This window comes from Rosa rugosa, chromosome 5, assembly GCF_958449725.1.
Source record: "Rosa rugosa chromosome 5, drRosRugo1.1, whole genome shotgun sequence".
NCBI lineage: Eukaryota > Viridiplantae > Streptophyta > Magnoliopsida > Rosales > Rosaceae > Rosa > Rosa rugosa.
The window spans coordinates 8,736,902-8,742,901 of NC_084824.1; the positions used below are offsets into that span (position 1 = coordinate 8,736,902).

The 6,000-nt window shown below is 38.6% G+C and overlaps 1 long non-coding RNA gene across 1 annotated transcript; it reads right to left on the reverse strand.

Moving 5' to 3' along the window:
• Positions 1 to 2,484: 2,484 nt before the first annotated feature.
• Positions 2,485 to 4,592, reverse strand: LOC133712360 (uncharacterized). Its single transcript, XR_009847308.1, has 3 exons — positions 4,210 to 4,592; positions 3,651 to 3,751; positions 2,485 to 2,681 (listed from the first exon to the last, which is right to left on the reverse strand). It is a non-coding gene; the product is annotated as an uncharacterized LOC133712360 (long non-coding RNA).
• Positions 4,593 to 6,000: the final 1,408 nt, after the last annotated feature.

Below are 6,000 nucleotides of genomic sequence, written 5' to 3' on the forward strand. Positions count from 1 at the left end.
TACACGCTTGAATCTTAAGCAAGCAAAACGAAGAAGAAGATGAACTTACAGAGAGAAGCTTCAGAAATATCTTCAGTGTTTTTCTACTAATTACCAACCTGAAGAAAATTATTACAAGCCACCCTATTTATAGTAACAACTAGAGTCAAAGCTACCTAATTAACTTTCCTAACCGTAAACCCAAATATTACAGGCTGGCAGTAATGTAAACTGAAATGATAGGCAAGGAAGTCCTCCACGTCAGCACAGGTAAGACGTTTCAGCAACATACAAAAAGCTGGTTAGAAAGAGCTAGGAATTGTTCGGTTAACACCTCCCCTCAATCTCAGTGGGGCTTGTCACACTGAGATTAGCACAATGCTTCTTGAAGACTGGACTGTGAAGTCCCTTGGTGAAAACATCAGCTATTTGTTCTTCTGTGGGAACGTATTGCAGCAACAAATCCCTTCTCTGAACACGTTCTCTCACAAAATGAAAATCATTGTCGAGATGCTTGATTCTTGAGTGGAAGAATGGATTAGAACACAGAGCTAAAGCAGACAAATTATCACATTTAAGCAGTGATGGTGCAGGAACCCTTATATGCAAATCACATAGTACATGCCTAATCCAGGATATTTCAGCAGCTGTATTGGCAAGAGCTCTATATTCAGCCTCAGTAGAGCTTCTAGAAACAGATCCTTGTTTCTTAGATTGCCAAGACACTGGACAGTGATCAAGGTATATTATGAATCCAGTAGTTGACCTCCTGTACGTGATTCACTTCTCTAGCCCAATCAGCATCACAATAGGCATTGATATAGGGTATAGAGTGTCCAAACTTATAAAAGAGTCCCTTATTTACAGTGCCTTGTATGTACCTTAGAATCCTCTTAACAGAAGCAAAATGAGCATCAGTTGGTGTCGACATGAATTGACAAACGTTATTCACAACATAGGCAATGTCAGGCCTTGTAAACGTGAGATATTGCAAAGCTCCAACAATGCTCCTGTAGAGGGTAGGATTGGAAAGAGGAGTACCTTCATTCTTAAGAAGCTGAACATGAGGCAAACAAGGTGAGTTGCATTCTCGACAAGTATATCAAGGCCAGCTTTGGCAATTAATTCATTTGCATATTTTTCTTGAGATAAGAATAAACCACTTTTCTTGTATTGAACTTCAATTCCCAGAAAGTATGACAAGGGTCCAAGGTCTTTCATGTCAAATACCTCACTAAGTTCAGAAATAACAAAGGATATAGCTTTCCTATCTGAACCAGTAATGATAATACCATCCACATATAACAACAAAGCAACCATACCTTGATCAGTAATCTTCACAAACGGGCTAGGATCAGAATGGGAAAACTCAAACCCCAAAGCAGGAAGGAAATTAGTAAATTTCTCATTCCAAGCTCTTGGAGCTTGCTTTAAGCCATAGAGAGATTTCTTCAACAAACAAACAAAGCCAGGGTGAATCTTATCAGTGAATCCTTGTGGTTGATGCATGTACACTTCTTCTTTGAGATCACCATGTAAAAATGCATTTTTGACATCAAGTTGTTTCAATTCCCAGTTGTTCTTGCAAGACTAAGAATAAGTCTCACTGTACTGTGTCTGACCACAGGGCTAAAAGTCTCTTCATAGTCAAGACCTTTTTCTTGGCTATATCCTTGTGCTACAAGTCTAGCTTTGTATCTAGATATTGTGCCATTAGGATTCTTTTTCACTTTATAAATCCACTTACTACCAACAATATTCTTCCCCACAGGTAATGGAACTAACTCTCAGGTTCCTTGTTTCTTAAGAGCCTCAATTTCTTCATTCATAACACTATCCCATTCAGGTATATATACCAACAACAACCTTAAAACTTTTAGGCTTAACAGGATCAACAACATCCATTACAGATGTGAATCCTGAAAAGAAGGCAAGTTCATCAAGTAGGTTTTGATTCACAATGCAGGAGTATGCACAAAAATCTTCAAACACCTTCTGTTTAACAATGCCATTCTTAGCTCTAGTTAACATAGAGTGATTATTGTATGCCTGTGTTTGATCTTTAATAAAAGCCAATTCTTGAGGTAACACATCATTGGGAACAACCTCCTGAGGTAACACATCATTAGATCACAGGACCAACTGAACTTGCATTGGAGGATTCAAATGAACTATCATAACTACCACTGCTATTGTTGATGTCGCTGTTATCATTATTCCAATTGTTAGAACTAGAACTCAAAGACCTCCCCTCATCCACAACATGAGAAGCAGGTGAAGGCTGATATCCAGTGCTGAAGGGCAAATGGTGCAGGTTAAGTAACAGTAGGAGCCACTACAGGTTGTGAAGAAGAAGATGAACCATGAAGAGATGGCAACACAGGAGAATATGACCTAGAAAAAGAAGAAGAATTATGTCACGCCCCGAATTTTGAATAATCAATTCAAATCCGAAACATGAATAATAACAAATTACAACTAACATCCTGAATTTTTTTCTCACAAACAACCACACTTCACAACTCTCAAATTTACAATAACCCAAATCCTCAAGTTATTTATTACAGCACACTCCCACCAAATCAAATTGTAAGGCTCAAATGAGCTTAACTCGCCTCACTATTACAATTGCTGTAAAACTATAACCATTGCTCTAACCGCACGATCACCGTCCTGGTTCTCCTGTCCTGTAGGATTACCCGCTACACAATTTGAATAGTGTACCGGGAGTTGCAACAACACAAAACCCGGTAAGCTTTTTACAGCCAGTATGAGTAAACAAGAAAGAACTGTTGATTTATTAAATTACAATTCAAGTAAAATTCAACAGTATTACGTCTGCAAAGAGACATCAAACCACTCATGGAAAACCACAAGGAATACATTTTCACAATCCTCAAATCACAATACACCACACTGGTCCTGCAAACACCCAACCCACATAACACCACTCTGGTCCATCCCAATAACACGTTAGAGCTCTAACTGCCTCGTTACCTCTGACACCTTGGCCTAGGGTCAAGCAACGGCAAAAATACTTCGGTTAACACTATAACCGTCGCGCTTTGGACATCCCCGTCCTCAGCACCATATACTTCGGTTAATAATAAACCGTCGCGCTTTGGACATCCCCGTCCTCAGCACACAACTTCGGTTAATAATAAACCGTCGCACCTTGGACATCCCCGTCCTCAGCACACAAACACTCCGGTTATCCTTAACCGTCGAACTTCGGACACCTCATCCTCAGAACCTTACATTCTCTAACTCTATACATCCTCCAATGTAAATCATGAATATTAACGAGAACTCATCAATCATGTTCATCACATATAAATATGGTAAGTCACATGTCAATTCATAATAATTTAATCATCCCAATTTCCACACTCTTCAATGTCACACCATTCACATATAATCACGTAAATATATATATACGTAATTATCCGCTCAGGGATAATCACTAATACCAACTATAGTTCACATGCAATAAAACCGAGAAATTCATTTGTATCGTAAAAATCATTTTACTTACCCATGGACCGTAGTTGATCAAGTCCATATGATTTTAAAACAAATATTTATTCCATAAATATTTTCACGCAATTACGACAAAATAAGGTAATTAAATTTATTCGGTTCGTAATATGAACCACGTGAGGTTTACTCACCTCTAATTCCCGCTGCGTCTTCTAAAAGCCAAATATAAATAATACTGGTTGGCGACCACGAAAACGAGTTCCTTCATCTAGCCGTAGCTCGCAACATTGCCCTGTACACAATTATATTTCCGTAAACGGCAATCCGATAAAATAAATACGAACCTAAACGAAACCCGAAAATCCCTATCTCCATTACTTCTCAAATTCCACCCAAATCTTACATCTAATACCAATTCGTTATCTTAAAGGTTCCAAGTCAGAACCAAGAGATATCCGACGGTCGGATTCTCGTAAATCGATAATCGAAACCCTAATTCCCAGAAATTCATAATCAATTGAAAACTTCTCCAATTCCAACTAAATTGACATATTCAACCTCTACAAAAATTATAGGATTTAACTAGCTAAAAAAAAAACATAATATAATCACTGCTCATACACCGCACTATTCATGCGACAAACACTGTTCATGTGGCGGCCAACACCTCCTCTGGCCACCAAATTTCATCCACAACATCATCTCAACATTTCCAATCACTTTCTCAACTGTGACAAAGTCAGAAAATACCTTGAAGTAGCCGAACAATTAAGCACTCCGATGTACAGTGAAATTTTCCAATTATGCTTTCTTCCTCCATGCTTCGATCTGGGTTATGAGACTTGGCGAGCATGAAGAGCGGCTTAAGGCGCTTCTAATGGACCTGGGTTTATGACTGGAGGTGGCCGGAAATCGGCGTTGACTAATTTGCTACAGTAAAAATGTTGGCTTCGATCTCCACATTTCCGGCCAAATCGTCGTAAACAACTCCCACATGCGTGATAAGGAGGAAGAGACGAGTCTATCGATGCTCGCAGCTCGCCATTTGGTGGTCTAGAGGGGGTGAAAGAGGAGGTTGCAGAAGAGAGAAAGAGAGAGTTGCAGAAGAGAGAAACTGAGAGAGCACGGGGGAAGGAGAGAGAAAAGAAAGAAAAGTTACCTGGCTACAGTAACATTCCAAATTTATACCAATCTACCAAAAACAGTAACTTTCATATTTCGCTTATAACTTTCGCATACGAACTCCGATTTTTACGTACCACATATGCACGCACTCGGTTTAATGTCCTCTACAACTTTCATGAAGGAAGTTTTCCCAAATTCCCAATGTATAAAAAGTCACTTTTTGAGACCCCCTAAATAACGTTCGTTTTTCGAAAATTAATCGTTCGAACTAATTCCACAATTCCTCCGAGCCTCATACTCGCTCCCACTATCGTGAAATCATTTCTAAAAATCCATAGAATTTAATTTGGATTTTTCGGGGTATTACAAATTATGACTAGATAAAGACAAGGGCACATGAACATGATAAGGGAAGATAGATTCATCATGAATCACATGTCTGCACATCCACAACTTATTTTTCTCAATATTGTAACAAAATACACCTTTATATCCCAAGGCATAGCCAAGAAAGACACACTATGCAATCCTAGGTTCCAGTTTATCATGTGAGTAAGGTCTGAGATATGGATAGCAAGCAGTCCCAAAAATTTTAAGAGACTTAAGATCAGGAGCTGATCCAAATAATTGAATATAAGGTGAAGACATGCTCAATGACTTACAAGGCATTCTATTAATGAGATAGCCAGAATGAGCAACTGCATGGAACCAGAACATTTTTGGAAGTTTAGCAGCAGACATGAGTGTTATACAAGTCTAAACAAGATGTCTATTTTCCTTTCAGAAACACCATTCTGCTGAGGTGTATAAGGACATGTCACAAAATGTAATATTCCTTTCTGCTCAAGAAAATTTCTGAAAGCCTTACTATTGAACTCACCACCACCATCAGTTTGAAGAGATTGAATATCATGACGAAATTGTGTAGACACAAAGTTGTAGAACTTGATAAAAGTAGACAAAGTGTCTGTTTTATTGATAAGAGGATAGACCCACACAAACTTTGTACAATCATCTATGAAGGTTACATAGTACTTGAAGCCCTGAATAGACAAACATGGTGCAGGACCCCAAAGATCAGAATGAATCTTTTGAAAAGGAGTAACAGACTTGGACACAGACTCTTGAAAAGGCAATCTATGCATCTTTTCATCCAAACAGTGAGAACAAACATGGCTAGAGCAATCTTTATTAAACTGAATTTGTGACAATGACAACATCTGTTAGCTAAATAGCCACCCTCAAGTATAAGGGCCAAGTTATAGTGTAGGGATTTTGAGTAGGGGATATCGTACCCAAGGGATTGGAAAATCCACTCTAGCTAAGGAAAACCTAGAGGATGCTAAATGAATATGCAAATGTACAAGTCATAAACAAGAGCTCACAAGTGAACCAAAGTTCATGGTGAATATATGC